Consider the following 19,127-nt stretch of genomic DNA (forward strand, 5'->3'; position numbering starts at 1 on the left):
CCCCGTCCCGTCCCGTCCCGTCCCCTCCCGCCGCTCCGGCTCCGCCCCAGGCCGCGGCCGGGGAGGGCGGAGCGGACGCGGCGCCGCCGCCGCGCACAGCAGCCGATCGCGGGGAGCCGGGAGGCGGCCCGGGGGAGCGGCGGGTGAGCGGGGGGGCAGGGAGCGGCGGGGGGGCTCCGGGCGGGGGCCTGGGGCGAGCGGGTACGGCCCCGGGGCTGCGGGGAGCGCGGCGGTGCCAGCGGGGCCGGGCTGAGCGCTGCCTCCCCGGCGAGCCCGGCCGGCGGCGGGGGTGAGGCGGCTTCTCCCCGGCCCTGGCCGCGGCGGGGCGGGAGCTCCCGGGCCGCCCGTCCCGTCCCGTCCCGTCCCCGCGGGGCGCAGGCTGGCCATCCGTCCATCTTGTGCGGCCGTGCTGCGGGCGGGGGAAGGCGGCCCGGCGCCGGGAGGCCGCCGAGGCGGGGGCGGTTGGCCCTCGGCGCGGCGAAGGGTGTCAGCGTGCCTCGGGAAATAACCAAAATCCTTTTGGTGTTTCGTATAGTCAGGTGCGCGCCGGGCGCCCGTCTCGCTGCTCCCCGAGATGTAAAGGGGGTGCCCAAAAGCTCTGGCGCCGTCGTCCCCGAAGAACCCCGCTGGAGGTAAATGGGGAGCGAGGCCGGAGGGCTGCGGGCGGGCTGGGGCGAGGGCCGGGCACCCCGCTTCCCTGCCGCGGAGCGAGGTGAGGGCAGTGGCAGGGGGGGACGAGGCGGAACGCGGCGGGGGCTTCGCGCCGAGCCCCTCGCCAGCCACGCGGGGCCACGCGCCCGGCCGCCCGCGTCTGCCAGGCCCGTTGTCGCGGACCGTGGCACCTCCGAAATGGTTTCTGGCGCTTCCTTCGGCCTCTTTAAAGAGGCAGTTTAAAGGGAAAATGTTCTTTGTGAAGGGGACCTTTTGCGTTGAGGTACTCTTTATTGATGGGTGTCTTTGCTTACGTTGTTTGAGGTGCGGTACCGGTGGTTTTGGTGCCGGGGTTTCTGCGAAGGTTTCTCTGGGGGAGCGCTGGCGCTTGGGCACGCCGAGTCGATACCAGCCGTCACAGAACGGGGATCGGCTCTTGGGTTTTGCTTTGCTCACAACTGGGAAGGAGCTGCAGACAGGAAAGGCAAACCGTGAAAACTCTGGGTTTTTTCCTTTCAGTAGCTTAACAAGGGAGGTAATATTTCTGAAAGTGGTTGTTTGACTTGAAAACGTCTGTCTGCCTTCAGAGTATTATATCGGCACTCTGATTTCTGTTGCTTTTGTAATTCTGCCTGAGTAGTAGCGTTGCTCCGTGTAAAAAGAAACACCAAATTATTTGAAGAGTTAAATTGAGGAAACTGGCTGTTTAGTTGAGAGTGGCTGTCGGCCATGGAATGTTTCACTGTTGTGATTTTTGTCATTGCTTTTTCTTACTGAAACGGTATGTCAGCTCTCACTGGTGATCCCTCAGATTCTGAAACGGTTTTAATGTGGGAGTTTGTGAGACTTTTAGGCAGTAGAGGATGAAGCTCTGGAGAAACAGAAAGTAGTGTGTTAGCAGTCAAAGGTCTGTGCCTTTAATGAGAAGTTACCCGAAATGAGACAACTTAAAGGGAAGTTTTAGATGGAGGACTCTTGCCTTTGTGCCATGTGCAACTTTTTTAATTTATAGAAGCGGCGTAGTTCACTGTGTCCCAAGTATGAAATGCTGGCTGATTATTCTGACATCATTATCACGTTGCTATAGTGACTTCATTACGCTGGGAATGTCATGTTCACATCCTGTTGCTATGGAAAAAATCAGTGTAATAAATAAAAACATTTAATGTTCTGTTCATCATTGTGGCAGAAAAAATGCCATCGATTTATGGACATGATTGCCTGAAGACTGGCAACATATTTCAGCAAAAGTTTTTAATGCCAAGTTAGAAACTGGGAAATTGTCACTTGCAGTTCTCAGCAGATTGTCCCTTTCTTCTCTCTGTTGTACTGGGTAGCAGAAGTTGTGAAATCCTAGTTTTGGAAATGATAATGAGAATCTGTATGTCGTTCTTCAAGGTGGAGTCGACAGGAAATGCTGCGCTCACATACGCTGCTTCTAAAAATAATCTGTTTTCATGCACAGTATTTTCTACGCACCAGGAGGAAAGGAGTGTTTGTGTTCTGTCAGGCTAAGATCATCCACGGAAAAGTGAGTTATACTTCATAAAAACAGATATTTCTCATGGCCTTTGTAAACATAAGAGAGTATGTCCGGATCTGATCAAGGGGCCAAGTAGGTGCAGAAGAAACCTTGATGCCATTTGGTGGGCCCAGCCAGTGCTGGCAGACCCACGAGTCGTAATTCCAAAGCCTCCAGGAAGCTGAGCGGTGTCTGTCATGATGTGTCTTGGCTCTGGCCTGGCCATTTTTAGGGTAAGTAGCTTTCCTGAGGATTTTGAGAGGACTGAGTGCCCAATGGACTAAATTACTAGCACGGTATAATTCCAGTGACACGTTAATGCTTTTATTTGGAGACTAATGTTTATGTACTTTACCAAAATGGTTTATATCTGAAGCCATAAGCTGCAAATATACAGACATAGACCATTTGTGATACATTTCATGGCTGTTCATCCTGTCAGAGGACTGGTCTTAAAAAACTGAAATGTAATTAGATAGCAGTAGTGTAATATGTGGACATACTCTAACATAAAAGTTTTAATTGTACATTGAATCACAGTCTTAGGCATGAACAACTCTAAACATTTGTTTGTACTATATATTGCAGTGTTTTTTCATGTTCCATGCACATGCACAGTGTACTCACTGGCACTTTGAACCTGAACTTGATGTTTAGAGAACAGATTTCTTCGTGCAACTTTACAGAGACTTTTAAAAAAAAATTATCTTAAAGAGGAATCCTAACATTCTGAGAACAGGAGCATGTTATCTGCTTATACTAGAGAAAAGGAAGTGAATCTTTTGGACATACATGAAGTTCAGATATTTACTCTTCATATCTGAAATGTTTTTCACTTGTAGCTTTTTGCAATTCAGAATTCCCCTTGGTCTGGTGTTACTCTCACCATTGCTGAAATCAGTTCAGCAGAGTGCTGCTGGGCTCAGTCAGCTGGGTCTGGCTATGGATCCTATCAAATCTTTTTTTTTTAGGATAATATGGGAGACTTCCTATTTTATTGCTTTCATTTCTGATGAGCCAGATTAATGTTGAACATCAAGTACTTCTGGTAGCTTCAGGTGTTTAATTCTGCAGAAGCAGATTCAAGATTAGCTTTTAAAACTTGGTCAAGTCCTGGAGTTTTGTTTGGATTTTTTTTTTTTTTGCCTTGATTTGAGGTGGTTTTTTGTTTTGTTTTGTTTTGTTTTTTTTTCCTTAAGAGGGTATAGTGGGGATGGTGGTTAAAGTACAGTCTGAAATCATTTTATGCTGAGCTCTGAGGTAGTTATTGATTTGCTTTTACTCTTTCATTTAATAGGTAATAGGAAATTAAACAAAATTTTAATGAAAGCATCTTTTTAAAGGGGTGTTCATAAATCCCAGGGTTAAATTTTTGCTCAGGCATTTGTGTTTGCACCTTGCAAAAGCTTCTGATCCTGGAAACATGACACCTAATGGCTGAGATAAGTAAGGATATTAGGAAGTTGGAAAGAAAAGTTAATCTTGCCGAGCTATCTTGTTTGATCCAGTCTGTCTTGTTCAGATGCTAAAACTTGTGTGAGGTGTTTTGTTTTATTTGCTGCAGTACTGACGTCTGCTGGCAGTCAGGATTTGAGATTATTTGGGTTCCTAAACTGCTCTCTGGGTATAAATTAATGTCCTAAAAAGTCCACCCCTCAAACAGGTTTCTCCTTGGATTATATCCTAGAATCGTAAGTGTGCTGAGGATAAAGAAGGACCTCACTTTTTATTCATAAAACACAGGTTGAAATGAGACTACAGATTTATTAGCTCATGGCTGTTATTCAGCACACTGGAAATAGAATATGCTTTCCACTTCTAGTGTTGCAAATATAATCAAGATAGTGTATTTCAGTTAATGGAAGTGGTTAAATAGAGCATAAAGTTGGGAAGATTAATTTATTTAAATACTACATATACAAGTGATATATTGCACTAGTCAGTCCAAGAAGAGAGGCACAGTTTTTATGGGTAAAACATTTCCCAGAATGATTGACTTTTTTTTTTTTTTAAGCCATACAGTTAGAAGTAGGAGTTGTTTATTCATCCTCTGCAGTTGTACAGTAAGATTAGAGCTCTTAGGCAGGTCATAGATTTAACTCCTTTGATTTCTCAATGTTGAGTGTTCAGGAACACTTGGAAGCAAGAAATGAGTGGGAGTCCAACTGATGCGGTTTAGTGTCTCCAACACTAATATTAGAATAATAAAAAAAAATAATCTGTGTTGGTTAAATGAAGAACTGTTGAAATAATATATCAGAAGAGAAAGATTTAAAATAACTGTGAAGAAGATATACTTTCATTAATAGCTTCTGAGTAAGAAGGATATAAAAAAAATTATCTAATGTAAAGTACCTGTGGGTACACTTTTATATAAAATATGTTGAAATAGAAATAACCTTTGGCTAGGCTGCATATATACTTGTAAATTATGTGTTGAAAAAATAGCATCTAGCCATATGTCATTAATTCTGTATTTCAGTGTTGCTTTTAGCTTTCTTCCCGAAAGGTCCTATACCACCTAGGAAAGTTACTGCAGGAATGATAACTTAAATATTCTTTGATAGTCCAAACCAAATGTAGTTTAGATTTGTGTTTGAGATGAGTCTGTGTTCTGAGTGACTTGGCCTGAGGTTGTCGTGCCCTGGGCTTAGCTCGATGCCCAGTTCTGCTCCAAAGTGTCCCCCGCGCTGTTGTTTTACTGCCGGTGTTTGTGTCCCTGCTTGCGGGCTTCCAGGGGGGTCCCAGCTGCCCGAGGACGGAGCTGCCTCTGTAGGGACTCAGCATCTTTAGCGTTGGATTGCTCAGGGACCAGAAAAAAATAAGGATTTGAGCTCCATAGTGTGGTGTTGCATGAACAGGGTGAAGTTTGGCCAGATGTTCCTCCCGATTCTCTGGAAAACAATCCTATATCATAAGTAATACAGATTCCTTGGGTGCATCTAGCTTTTTCCTTTCAGAGTAGAATAGAGAGTTGCAGTTGGAAGCGATCTACGATGATCATTTATTTAGTCCAGCTTTCTCCTTAAGATTTCTTGATTTATTCGTAAGCAAGCTCTCCAGAATGCTTTTGATTTATAAAATAGATAAGATTTTAGAGTAAGTGCTTTTCTTCCTAGTCATGCCTTTGAGATTTTTAAAAATGCAGATGATATGCTTTTGAAGGTTGCTGTTTAACAGGTGGACCTGGCATCCAACACAGCATTTGTTCCAATAAAGTAAAATTTTTGGGAGAAAGCTGGTTATCGTATATTAAAAAATGATGATTTAGTTGTATTTCATGGAGTATCACCCAGATTGAAAGCAGCTACATGAGTAAATGGCTTTAATGTAAACTCTGAGGCTCCAGCTGAGTGTGCTTTGAGTTGATTTGCTCTTGCTCAGGTGTCAGGGCAGACCATGAAAAAACATCCTCCAAGGTCAGAGTGGATTTGCTGTGAGTGAGAGTCCTGAGAGGGCAGAGTGGGTAACTTAGGTTTCTGTGGATAGTGTCTTCCACATGCAAAAAAAAAAAAAAAAAATTCAAATTATATGTGGTATGATGTGTATGTTTCTTGCTTGTTAAGATCACTTTACCTTGTAGTGTTAGAAGCAAAGGAAATTGAGAATGTTTGACAAAAGCTGTTTGTGCATGAGCAAGGTAGATTCTGAAATCTCACGGTGTGAGTTTTGTTTTACCTCAACATCCACAGATGTGTCACCCAGGGACTGACCCTGCCTGTCTCTGGGAGCCTGCCGTGGCAAGAGAAGGGCAGCGCTGCGTGCTGACGGGACGAGCCCACGCTGACAAGTGGCAGCAAGGGAAATTTCAGTTGGAGCAAGGACGGACTGTTCCCGTGGGAGCGGCTGAGCCCTGGGACAGGCTGCCCCGGACCTTTTGGAGGCTCTGCCACTGGAGATATGCAGAATTTGACTGGGCAAGGTCTTGAGCAACCTGGTTTGACTTTGAAGCTAGCCCTGTTTGAAGCGGGGGGTTGTAGCAGAGACCTTTGGAGACCCACTGCAATCTGAATTACCCTCTGTTTCACTGTGTTCACACGGCACGGTTGTGTTACCTGGTGGAGTGGGTGGGATGCGGTGAGAGCTCCAGTGGCCAGTGCTTCTGGCTGTGGTTTCATGGTCACTAAATGCAGTCACACACTCCAGTGTCCCCCCCTTGCTCTGGTACTTGCACTCTTAGATGTTGAGGTAACTCAGGGAGCTTAGCTAGCTGACAACTGAGCTAGTCCCAAAAATATATATGTAGTTTTCAACCAGATCACTTCTTGTTCTGACTCACAGTGTGGTTGTGCAAGTACCACTGCTGATAGAGGGAAGGAGTCACAAAGGGAACAAGAAACTGCAGTTCCTGACTACATCTGACTTAGGGCAGTGTCCTTCTGTCGATCCTGTGCTGGGACTGCAGTGAGGGTAACGCGGTGGTTAGCTGCTTTGCCTGTTACAGCTGGAAAGAACATGACCTGCGGCTTTTTCTGGATGCTGGATAAATAGGTGAATATTTGCTCTCTGTCCTCAGTGGTAACAGATTGCTATTTGGAAGGAAGAGCCTGCATTTATGGGAGTTTATATCAAGATGCCTTTCTGTTGCAACAAATTTAGGATCTTTGCTGCATGTCCTTCAGTTGGCTTTGCTTGTTGTGTCAGTGAATGTTAAAAGACATCTGTGAGTTGGTTTTACATGTCTGCTGGCTGACTGAAACTGTTCAGAGCCAAATGGCTCATTATTAGAAGCTTCCTGTTCTTTCCAGTGATAATGATAATTTTGTTAATTAATGCCTGTTTTGCTGAGCTCCCATCTGAAGAAAGGGGAGTGCAGGAGGAAGGTGTGTAGACCCTAGTGACGGTGGAGCATCCGTCGGGACACAGCGTGTACCTGCTCAGCTGGTGGTACCTGGTATTTACACTGCAGCATTTTGTTCTGGTGCTAGACCTACTGATTCCACTTCGCTTCCCGGTTTGCTGTGAAGCAAGTTTTGATTTCCAAAGCTCTGAACGGGACAGAAACTGATTACTGAGAGATACTTCTCCCCTTCCAAATACAGCAGTAATTAAGGTTGCCTAAAGTAGTCCATTTAATGATATTAAAATGGAGGCTGTGGGAAGATGGGTGGTGTTCAAGGAGGAGGCACTGAGTGTTACATTCCTAATCAGAAATGGTGTGTTTAAACGTAAATTGCATTCATCTGCTGTGGGAAGATCCTTTGAGGTGTGTGTGGGAAGAAGTGGGACACCAGAAACCTTCCCTGATTTTGATCACCAATCATTTTGGGTTTTTCTAACTTTTATATTTACAGATTGCACTTACAACGCTGTAGTAGCTGGTACATCTAGTTAAAGGTGAGGTTGAAAGCTGTGTTGCTCCTGTTTCTCCTGGGACAGTAGTCCACAGGGCATGGCAGAGGGCTCGTTTCTCACCGTGTCAGCTGGCTGAAGCAGGTAGGGTAGCTCTGCGCAAATCTGAATGTGGCCACATGAAGACGATGTTTTGATGTGTGTTACCGCTCCGTGCTGAGTGGTCCAGCAGGTCTTGGGTGCTGGGTGTTGGGAAATACCTGCTATACCTGAACAGGCACTTCCTCCGTGCAGCTGCAGTGGCTTGACCTGAACCCAGGTGAAAGCGCCTATTTAATTTTTTTGATTGAGAAACCGAGATGCTGACAAAAGCAGACCTGAGTATGTTTTGAAAACTGCTGTTTGTTTTCATTTGATGAACAAAATTCTTTATCTGGGGGAAGGTCTGACCGTCCCCAGGGCTTTTATAACAGGGAAGAACCAGGTGTAACGTAGGACAAACAGCAAAAAAGGGAGCTCCAGGGCTGCCTACAGCCCACGGCTGCAGGTGGTTGGCTTGGCTTTCGCACCCTTTTCACTTTGACTGAAAATACGTGGAGCCAGGCAATAGCAGTCTTGTTGAGCAGGTGGCCTGAGTCATTATGGTTTGTTATGTATTTTGAATATTGATAAGATGGAAAGTATTTAAATCCATCTGGGGCACTGCAACAAGAGGTCTGGATATGTCCACAGCAGTGATTGTGTTATGGCTGAAACGGATCTTTATTAGTTGCTTAAATGAGGCAGTCAAAAATACATGCTGCCCTGGTGCTTCCTACACTCACCTAAGAAACAGGATGAGCATCTCTGGAATAGGTAATTGCTGCCTTGTCAAAAGTTACTGAGAGAAAACTGCTTTTTGGAACTGTACTGCAACTAGTAGCACACATCGTGTTTGTCAATCGGTTGGGTTGCGTAACTGCTGCTTGCTGGAGCATTGCAGAAAAACAGTTGCATTTCACTCCTGAGTGGCTACAAGTGCAAATTCAAGGCTGGCTGGAACGTTTGGGGTTTTTTGTTGAAATATTTGTTGGATCCAATAATATTGTGTTCTGGAGTGTTACAATACTGAAAAAAATTGAATTTGTCATATTTAAATCAGGGTATTGTGTTTGAACTCACAGCTATGCAGCCTGCTCTTTCAGAGATCTGAGCATCTATAGCTGTAGCTGGCTGCAGTCATACTTGTGGGTGCTCCGTGCTTCTAGACGTAAGACTGCTATTAGTTTTTGTCCAAGTGAATAATCTGTATGGCATTGGGCATCTCGCACATTTTTAGCACATTAGCTGGAAATAGACCCTTACTCTGGAAAGCACTGAGTACGTGGGAGGAGCCGTTCGGCTGGATGTTGCTTTTAATGTAATATTCTTTTCCCTAATGCAAATAAGCTTGAAGTTGTAGGGAGGGACTGCTGAGAAGAGGAAAACTTTTATTACAGACAGCTGACATGCAGAATAATATCTTTTTATATGCCACCTACCACGTGATGGTTTAAAGTAAATCATAGTTCACTGGGTAAGGTTATTTCTGGTGCAATTCTCTTTTTTGCGTAAGTAGTCTCATTCCAGCACATCTTGCTTTTCCCTGAGGTTTGATGTGTTAGTACTGTGCTGGATAGCTGTTACTGGATATCGGGCCTGAAGAACTGAAATCTTGGTAGATTTATGAAATAAATACAGGTGAAGATAAAATAAATTTAGCCAATTGTTGCTTTCTGCTTTGGATTATAACACTAACTGTAGTTGAAAATAACATTTAAGATTAAAGATACAGGCCGAAACGGTTCCAAACAGCCTTTCTCATGAAATATTCATGCATTTAGGGCTTTTAACTCATCAGATCACTTATAAAGTCATAGGGATTACAGTATTATTATGGCTTTGTATTGTTTCATGAATACACTGCATTGGCTTATTGATCACTAGAATGCACTCAAATTTAGAATAAAGCTTTTTCAGGAATCTCATTTAAAATGTTCAAACAGATGTTTTAATGCTCCAGGGCACTTTCCTCAGTGGTGTGATTCTGAGAAAGTGGGTCTTTTCCTTTATTCTGTAATTTCAGTACTTTGTAGCTTCTGTCTGTTAAGTAAACTGTTTGCTCTAAACCCTCATCATAAACACAATATCAAGTACCAGTCCTTTAGCACTGAAGCAAGCTTGAGCAGGCGGTAGGGTAGCCGAGCCTGCCATTAGCAGGTGTCAGAAAAACTTAAGTCTCATCTACAGAGCTGAGAGGCTGAAACTTCTTTTATTGACCTTTTCTTGCCAGGTTCCTGTTAACTGCGTCTGTGGACAGAAGTTTTTAAAAAGTTCCTAAATACATTTTAAAACCAGTGGCAGTAGTGCCTATGCATTTGTATGGCTGATGTTGTATTTGTAGGTTTACTCTAGAACAGCTGAGTGGGAATTTTAACTTGGAAAGGTGTCCTAACCAAAAGGGAAAGCACAGAAATTGCGGATAATGGCAATTAACATTCAAATGAAGTGTGGTGTGTTCTAAGGTCTTGCTCAGAGTGCAGAACTAACTGTCTCCAGGCCATACGTTTAACAAATTTGCATGCTAATATGGGAGAGAATTTTTTTTCCTATTGCCTTATGTCTTATCATTTCAAAGACACAATAAAAAAAAGACGACTTTTTTTGTTCCAGTTTTCATACTGTTCACGAGGCAGAGGGGAAGAACTGGCTGGTGCCAGTGATGCTCAGCTTGTTCGCTGCTGTAGGATGTGTCCTCCCTTCCTCGTGAGTGAAACATAGCGGCTCTTCTTCTGGGAGCAGGAGTCCAACTGCCCGTGGGGTTTTTTTTTGTTGTTGTTGTTTAAAGACAGCTGTATAATAATCTATTTTGGTTGTAATCAAGCTTGGCCTATAAATACTGAAATGGCTCATATAAAACTGATTTAAACTATCAGAGCTATTTCCTCTAGGGGTTAGTGTCACCTTTATTTTTCCATAAAGGAAATTCCAGGATGAATTGTCAAAGTAGTTTTTCCCTTCTAAGCGTGGCAGATTCAGGAGGATTTAAGAACTTCTAAGAACCCCCAGTGCGGAGGTCAGACCTGCCAGCGGTTCTCTTCTAAACGCTTCTGGCCTGGAAGTTCTTGCTGTGATGCCCTTCAGGCTCCAGCACTGAAGTGTTAATAACATTTTTGAATGTTCCTTCAGTTAAAATCTTTATGTAGAAGAAAATTTCATTTTTGTTGTAAAAGAAAATTCAGTCTATGCCTGCCTCTCCACCCGGATTCCAGGAAGCAACATTAAGGGACTGAGCTAAATAGTGAAGGATTAAGTGGCATGTTAAATAACTTCATTTCTTTATAAAAAGTAATGAAACTGTTACTTCTTCCTCTGTTTCAAGTTAATTCTGTACATTAACTTGCTGCTGTTCAGGTTCGTATTGAGCCTTAAAATTTGCCATGAAAAACATTTCACGAGGTACAGTTCTAGTTTACAGTGCTAAAATACACCCATTATTGACTGTATTTAGGTACTCGTTACATGGATGCTCATTGCTCTAGGGGTTTTATTTAAACTGATAAACAATGTAGCATTAATAAGTGGCCATATGGTAAATGGGGCTTTTCATTCAGAAAATCATTGTTAAAACAGGCGTTTAATTAGCCGCAGTTGCATGGGAACAGTAGGTGTTTTGGTTGCTTGTGGCTGACGCACACTAAACAGTATTTTTAAGGCAGTGAAAATCCCTAGACTACATATGCAAACCTGACCTTCAGATCGGTCTACGTCGTCAAATCCAGTGTGTACACACAAACTGATTATTGCAGCTTTGCCAGTCAGATTTAAAGAATCTTAATATTTTCTGGAATTTGTGAGTTAGCCCTGTCTCCTGAAAAGCTGGGCAGTGGTCCATGCTAACAGAGAGTGTGTCTCTAGAGGCCTAATATTAGTCTTAGAATTTATCACTGATGGATAGAAATACATTTGAAAAGCAGTTTAAACCAGTTTTTTCAAGAAGTTTCAAAGAAACCTTAATTGGGAGGAAACTGTATTGGTTTCTCCATCAAAGATTCAGTGCTGGAGACCAGAGAAGGTCAAATGGGATTCCAGGCCCTGGCAGTGACCAGTGCCTGGTCACTATTACTGCAGCAATAAAACTATTAAAGTGCAAGCTAAAATGGCAGTGACAATCTACCTACCTCACGTCACTTATTTACTCTATTATATAAACCAGGAAGAACATAGTTAAGAATGTTGCCAAGCTACTATCAGCACAACAAATTATTCTTACCAAGTATAATGTAGTTGGTGTTTTGCTATGATTGAGCGTCTTAGAGTCTGTCTGGAATTTAATCTGTGCTAAAAAAGGCCAGAACATTTTTTCCACTAAAGAAAGTGGAGCAAAAAAAAAAAAAAAAAAAAAAAAAAAAGACTTAAAAATCAGTGGCAGGTTGTGGGTGTGGTAGACAACAGATGAAGGCCTGTGAACAGCTTCTATGTCTGATGTTTATGCCCTTTAACATTTACATGTTTTGCTGATGAGGAAGAGGGAAGGGAAGTATTTTTCTTTTCTTCTTCTGAAAAAAGCTGTTGAGAACACTTCTGAACTGTGTAAGCCCCTCTGCCGAAAATGCTCAAGTGGCTCTAGAGGAGAAATGGCTGAGAGGGACGGTGGAATTGCTCGGGAGGATCTCTGATCTGCCGACTGTCTGCGGCCCAGGCGCTAGCTGTGTGATTCATCGCCATTCTGTTTCCATACTGTGGCCACACAATGCTTCCTATTAAACTGTTTTACATGCATAATTGAGAAAAGTCTGTTTTCTCCTAAATCCGTACTGTTTAGGTGGATGTCTTCCCTCCTGTTTGCAGATCCGTGCTCATTAGTATTAAATTTGCAGCAGTGCTGCAGTCCGTTCGGAGAGGACTCTGCCAATTACAGCGAGTGACGTCGCGTTTTGTTCTAATTTGGGGATGCAGTGTGTGTTGGTCTTTGAGTTTTGCTTCTGGCTTCTTTTCCCCTGTCTTTGTCTGTCTGGCACATGGCCCTAGCAACTTTCTGCAAATGCAGACCAATAGGACAGAAAATAAATTAGCCGTTTCAGCATGGCAAGCTTTAGCTGCCCAAAGTACTTGTTCCTTGCCTGGAGTGCTTCTGTAGCAAAGCAATTTAAAATGAGTAACTAGGCAGTCACTTCCATAGAAGTTAACATTATGTTATTTAAAATTGCAAGTTCAGCGTGAAGCTGGTTGCAGAAAAGATTACAGGCTGAGGAAGATCAATCTCAACACGTTTGTGCATAAAATCACTTTTTCAAACTACGGAGTTCCTGTTATTTTCAAAGAAGTTTGACTTGTCTGTGTGTGCTGTGGTTCATTTGCTCCAAGCTCCAGCTCAGCACAGCACTGAAGTCAGAAGGGACAACTCTGTTGCTAGAGGACTTTACTCTTAGCCCAGGCTTTTATGACTTTGGCCCTGCATCAGTAACCTGCACAACACACCGCGGAAGATGTGAAATTACTCAGAAACTGGCGATTTGGATGTGGTTCAGAGGAGCACAAGGTCGGGACTCGAGTCTCTGAGAATGGATGTGTGCGAGATTTGAAGGCTGGTCGCTTGCCTTTTCCGGTTGAACACTTCAAATAACATCTCAGAACAATGTCGTTTTTCTCTTGTGTTCTCAGATATCTGTTTGCTTATTTGGCTTGTCACTAGCTTTATTTTTTTTGCACATGCTTCTTGCTGTGTTTTTTTTTGTTTTTATCTAGTACCTCAAAACAAACAAAAAAACACTCAAATTACTGAATCATGATTGTGTCTCACTTGGGCAAAGTATGTTATTAAAATGTTGCTGCCTTCTTGTTTGTAAATTTATGAATTGGTGAAAGCTCTCTTTTATAACCATTAGAATACTACAATATTGTTACACTTTTCACTAATCCCAGTCCATTCAGTTTATAGTTACTTTACTAAAATGCTTTTTAGCACAGTAGTGGTCCCAGATTAGATTCAGTTCCCAATTCTTATTGTAGGGAATTGAAACTCACTTAGGAATCGCTTCCGTTCTTCGGCTTCCCCCGAGGAGTACGCGTGTTTCTGAATGTCCAAGATACCTGTTTTATAATTCTGAAGTTACCGAAGTATAAAATAGGTTGATTAGGCAATGGAAATTCCTGTCTGGAACCAAAATGTTTTTCTTGTTTTTGCAAGAAATAACTTGGGTTTTGGCCTGCGTTGACTTTAGGAGAACAAAAGCTTATAAACCTGGAGGGACTGGATGTACACGGCAGAATCCGTAATGCTCCACAGTTGGGTAGTGACTCACCCGACAACATGATTATGCACACAGCTAGTTAGGCACTTGATGCCTTGATTTGTATTTGATTTGATGCTGAAAGCAGTCAGTGGAAATGGTAATGTTTTTGCTGTTAAAACTGTAAAGTTGAGGGTGAGATTCCTTCCATAATGTATAAAAGATATATGTTGTTATATAATGTTAATATATAAAATACATTTACGTGGGTGTCAGAAACTGCGGTGACAATGAATAATAAAATAGAATCAGACTCTGAAGATTGTGTGAACCGAAGTTTGTCAAATTGTGCTTTAAAGTCACATTGAAGTCCTGCTTTCTGCTCAGTCTTGTCTTTTTTTTTTTTTTTCTTCTTTTTTTTTTTTTATCTTCTCTCTTACTTTTCTGATGTTTATGGCCTCAGGAAAGGTGGAGGAGGTTTTCTGTGTACCCTACAGACAGGGAGATTGACTGCCTTGGGGAAGGGACCTGGCAAGTGAGTCCATGGCAGTGATTTTTATTATTTATGTAAATTCCGTGCTAACTAACATGGTAAGTCTATGGCGGTGTTTGTCTTGCTAATTTTTAGGGGAGGTGTCTGTTAATTAATTGTGCAATTTGCAGACAAACACCCTTCCATTTGTGATCCACCGTCCCTCTTCCTGGCACGTTTCCATAGCTCGCGTGTAACAATTGCGTAATTGTTGACAGCGTTGATTAATATTAGGGAAGTATTTAGCTCACTTTCGACTCCATTGAGTAATTTCATATCTAAGAACGTGGTGTTACCAAATAACTACTTAGGGAGCAGACGGTGAGTGGAGCTGTGGCTGGGCAGTGCCGGGGCCGAACCGGCGCGGTGCCGCTTGGCACCGTTTGGCAGGTGCCGGCCCTCGGTGAAGCCGAGGGTAGAGCCCCAGATTTCGTGTTTCCAGCCTTCCCTGCTGTATCAGTGTTTCTATTTGTTTGAGGTTTTTTATTGTGGGGCGGATCTGTCAGTTTTAGTGTGATTTTGATCGTCGTAAATCTTTCCTTTGCAGCAGTGCTGGATTTGAGTTTGTTTTGCAAACACGGCGATGAGTAATGAAGGGATTTTGGTGGAGTATTGAGCAATGTTTAGTAGACACTTTTTTAATAAAAAAATCCACCCCTTTTCATGGCCTAGTTTATAGTAACTTAAAAAACTGGCATGAAGAACATTTACGGGTTCAGAATTAAACCGGTTTGTTTATAGTAGCCGTGATTCAGTATTTAACTGCCAGGATAAAAATAACCAAGACACGTGGCTGTAACATCCCAAGAATCTGCCCCTCTCTCGGGGCAGCGGGGAGGCGCTGGGCGCTGGGGTAGCGCAGCCGGCCCGAGGCGGGAGTTCACGCAGACATCTGCACGGTTCTCTCCCGAATCTGTAAAACGCTGACAGCACATTTCCCCTTAGAAATGTTAAATATTTTGGTTTCCGCATGTGAAAATCAGACCGCTAGAAGCAGGGAGGCGTGGGTGATGAGCAAGCCAGCACTCGGGAGGTGCTTGCCCTCTGTTTAGTTCCCCAAGCCCGGCGAGCGGTGTTTGCTCCCGGCCCAGGGACACCTCAGCCTTCTGTCCGGGGAGCAGCCGGAGCGCCGCGCGCGTCTCGGGTTGACAGCCGCACCTTGAGAGGCCCTTTCGTGTTGTCTCTAGGAACTGATGCTTGTGGTTTGGTGTGTGCTCGTTCGGGTGCCTTGTTTTTTTTCTGTTCCCTTTCTGTCACCCTTTTTTGAACTAGGACTGTGCGGTGTGCTTCTTCAGTGAAAATGCAGCCTGTGTTGCTGAGCTGTCATCCGTCTTCAGTCCTGCAGCTGAGACCGTGTCAGCGCTTTCACTAAAAGTCCCTGTTTTCAGGTGTGTACAAATTGGATCCAGGCAAACGCTTGCAGCAAGAGCTGCCTGAGCAAGCTCTGCTTTGATGTAGGCTTACTTCCTATTATATCTGGAAAAATATTTGGCAAGGATTATGACAGCTTCATTATCTGTTTCATTTTGATTTTCTTGATTTTTTTTTTTTTCCTTTGACTTTTCTTTCTTTTTTTGAAAGATTTTGATTTCTGTAGCTTCAAGGTGGCATGTGCCCATGGCTCTGGAGTGTTGGATGTAGAGCTGCTAAAAAGAAATATTTTGAAAAAAACAAATGACTAGGTTTTCATTTAAATTTCCTATGATTCTAGTGTTAAAAGGGGAACAGTTGCTTCTTTTATCCCTTGGAAGCTTTCAGAAACGCTCTTGGAAAGAGCAAGTAGCTGTGTAGAGCCAGACCATCTCATCTGGGGCTTGAAGGACCAGGGATGCATTCCAAGGGCTTGTCTCGCGCAGGGCGAGCGTGTGTCCTGCCCTGCCCGTGGATCGGGAAATGCCACCTCGGCTTTTGCCTCTTTGCTGGCGCGGTCGGAGCCTGCGAGCGGGGCTGGACGCGGCTGCCCGGGCTCTTCGGGAAGGACGGGGCTGCCCGTTGGCGTTGGGGGTGCGTCTGCGCTTCCCGGGCCGCAGGCTCGGGCGTCGCAGGGCACTGGCTTCCACCCCGGGCAGGGCTGGGGGAGCCAGAACTGGGGCCGGCAGGGAAAAGCAAAATAGGAGGCTTACTGCAGTACAGCACTTGCTTGGCAGACTTAGTTGTGAATGTTGATCTGCTACTCCAAAATCAGGGCGAAACGCGGAGCTTTCAGTAGTGCGTAGGGACTTCGGTGTAGCTGGTGCTGAACCTATAAAAGGCTGAAGGTGGAGGACCCTTTGCCTGTCCCAGCAGCAGGGTACAGCCATGGCTGTGATTACTGTTCCAAGTACCACTGCTGCTGCAGTTCAGTTTTCCTGAACAATGGATTGTGATACTGCAAGTACTGCAGTCTTCTAAAACACATGGACAAGGAGCCAGCGGTGTTCCTGGGGCAGAGGGATGGTGGCACTGGGACTTGTTCTGCTCTTGAGGGCTGGCAAGACGCTGCATCCCCTGTCTGGGTGCACCTCCATGCTCTCCCCTCTGCCCTTTGCTGTTTTTCCCCGCTTGTAGATGCTCTTCAGGTAGCATCACACGTGTGACGTCTGTGCTGCCGGGCAGAGGCAGGGCTGGGAGGACGGTCTGTCCCGCTCCATCCCACCGCGGCGTGGGGCTGCCCAGGTGGCCGGGGGAGGAAGCGGGGGCCGGGGCACGGCTGGAGGGGCAGGGGACAGGATGCCAGAATCGTTTCAGAGGGACCCTGATACCATCAGTGCCTGATGCTTCTGTTTCCTGCGTGATGCTGCGCCTGGCACTGGCGTGTGGGGAGGCCTCCCCGCTGCAGAGGCACGACACGGTGGCACAGATGTTCTGTGTTTCTTGCAAGAAATGAACCTGGTGGATTAAATAAAATCATTTTACGTTGTAGGTGTTGCAACGGTTGTTGGATTTTACCACGGCAGTACCGATTGTGAGTGGTTAAGTGATGCTTTCTTCCCTTTAAAATTACTCAGGGTTGCTGGGCTGCTTTAAACATAGCCGGCTTTCTCCTGTATTCTTAGTAGTAGAAAGTACTCTTTTTAGAGTACTTTCAACGCATTGCAACTTGATACAACCTCGGACAGAATTAGGCTGACCTCAGTTTGTCTTTTGTAAGTAGTCTTCTGTAGAGTATATTAAGGAGAAAAAGTCCACAGGAGCGTGGTGGTTTGATGTAAGCAGCACCCCACCCATCTCTTCTGCAGAAGAAAGTTGTCTTTTTGTGTGGGAAAAGCAAACTGTGGGAGAGGAGGAAAGAACCTGGGGAGCACGGGAAGTTCCCGGGCTCTTGGAGATCTGTAGCAGCTGGCTTTGGCGTGCAGGTTTGATTAATCCAGTTTGTCAGAATGGATGGAGTCTGTTAGTCTGTTAAAAAGTGGCCGTATCTGCTTAAACCGACCGTTGGGCGTGTGCTGAGCGCGCAGTGGAGGCCGAGCCAGCGCTCTCGGTGGCATTTCCAGCTTCAGCTGCTTCACGGCAGCACGTGGGAGCTGCGGGGCAGGCGATGCCTCCCCCGCTGCCCTGCCTTCCCCTCGCCTCTCGGTCCAGCCGTGGCCTTCTGACTCATTTCATACTGACTCAGTTTTTAAATATCTCTGCTGATCCTGCTATCTGTAGCTTGTTCTTCAGAAACGCATTTCCTGGGTTTCTGGGGTAATGCTTTCCCACGCCCGAGCAGGCACAGTGTGCTGCAGGTGCAAAGGCAGTGGGAAGGGAGTTCCAAGTAAGTTGGAAGAAGGGATGTGGGAGCCTGGATCCTGTTGGCTTTCAATAGGATTTGGGCACCGAACTGTTCTATAAAATTCTCACACCTGGGTTAGCTGAACAATGAATGGTCAGAAGCCGAGGGAGAATAGCCATCAGTGTATATTTGGGGATGAAATCCAGGGTATCGAGGTGCAAGGTGTTGCCAGAGGAAAGGGAAAAAGTGAGACTTTGGAAATGTATGTGAACTTTTTGCAAATGCAGTCATCAGATAACAGGTACATGGGATTGTGGACAGAAGCAGCAACTTTGCATAAATCTAGTCAAAACTGATGTAAAGAAAACAACAGACAAGGTCTTTAGATAATGATTGGAAAACAGCGTATGGGAAGAGAGAAGTACTTCTCTCTGTGATGGCAATCTTTTCCTAGCATGTCTGCAGACTGTGTTTTATTGCTCTCAACTGGTAGGCAAATATAAGGAACTCGAACTTTTCTTTTAAAAAAAGGGGAAAAGCACCCCCAGAACTGCAAGTAAGCGTGCTCCTAAATGCAATCTCAAGGCAAGGAGGCGGCAGGGTGGGCAGCCCTCGCGCTGTGCCGTTCTGCCGCAGCCGGAGGTGGGGGAGCGCTGGGCCCCGCCGGCCCCCCGCAGCGCGGTGGGAACGCTCCGTGGGTCCCGGAGCAGCAGGCTGGGCCGCCGGGCTTGCTGCCTCCACGCTGGAGCTGCCTCCACGCTGGAGCTGCCTCCACGCTGGAGCTGCCTCCACGCTGGAGCTGCCTCCACGCTGGAGCTTCGTCACTGGACGCGGGAGATGGGGTGGCGGAGCTGACGCTGCTCCAGGAGCCGCCCAGCACAGGGACAGGTTTTACTTCTCGCTTCCAACAGCCAGTGCGGTCCTGTGTTAAACAGAAATGTGAACTTTACTGCTGTGAGCTTGATTTTTACTTTTTAACCTAAGGAAGTTCAATTTCATGTCTTCTTCCTATTGTTTACCTTAACTGCAAGCCCGGTTTGTAAAGTGTTTTTTAATGACATGATCAAGTAGAAATTGTGTTTTGCTGTTGGCTTCCACCCAGCCCCCCCTGAGTCTTTCACTGTCCTAGAGGCAAGGTTAAATTGTGCTGGATTTCTGGTTTTTAAGGTAATTTGATTCGAGTAT

General features: G+C 45.0%; 1 protein-coding gene across 6 annotated transcripts in view; it reads left to right on the forward strand.

Annotated features, from left to right (window-relative positions):
* The first annotated feature begins 21 nt into the window (after window positions 1-21).
* RAP1A (RAP1A, member of RAS oncogene family) overlaps window positions 22-19,127 on the forward strand; it is a 41,721-nt gene continuing 22,615 nt past the window's right edge. The window contains exons 1-2 of one of the 6 annotated variants that reach the window (XM_042799971.1): window positions 22-143; window positions 536-632. The gene's annotated coding sequence lies outside the window, so the exon portion shown is untranslated. Of the gene's footprint in view, window positions 144-535; window positions 633-15,527; window positions 15,637-19,127 lie in introns of those variants that run through there. The other 5 variants (XM_042799967.1, XM_042799970.1, XM_042799966.1 and 2 more) reach the window with 5 other exon arrangements.

The sequence above is a fragment of the Tyto alba genome, unplaced genomic scaffold (genome assembly GCF_018691265.1).
Source record: "Tyto alba isolate M040663 unplaced genomic scaffold, T.alba_DEE_v4.0 Super-Scaffold_30, whole genome shotgun sequence".
Classification (NCBI taxonomy): domain Eukaryota; kingdom Metazoa; phylum Chordata; class Aves; order Strigiformes; family Tytonidae; genus Tyto; species Tyto alba.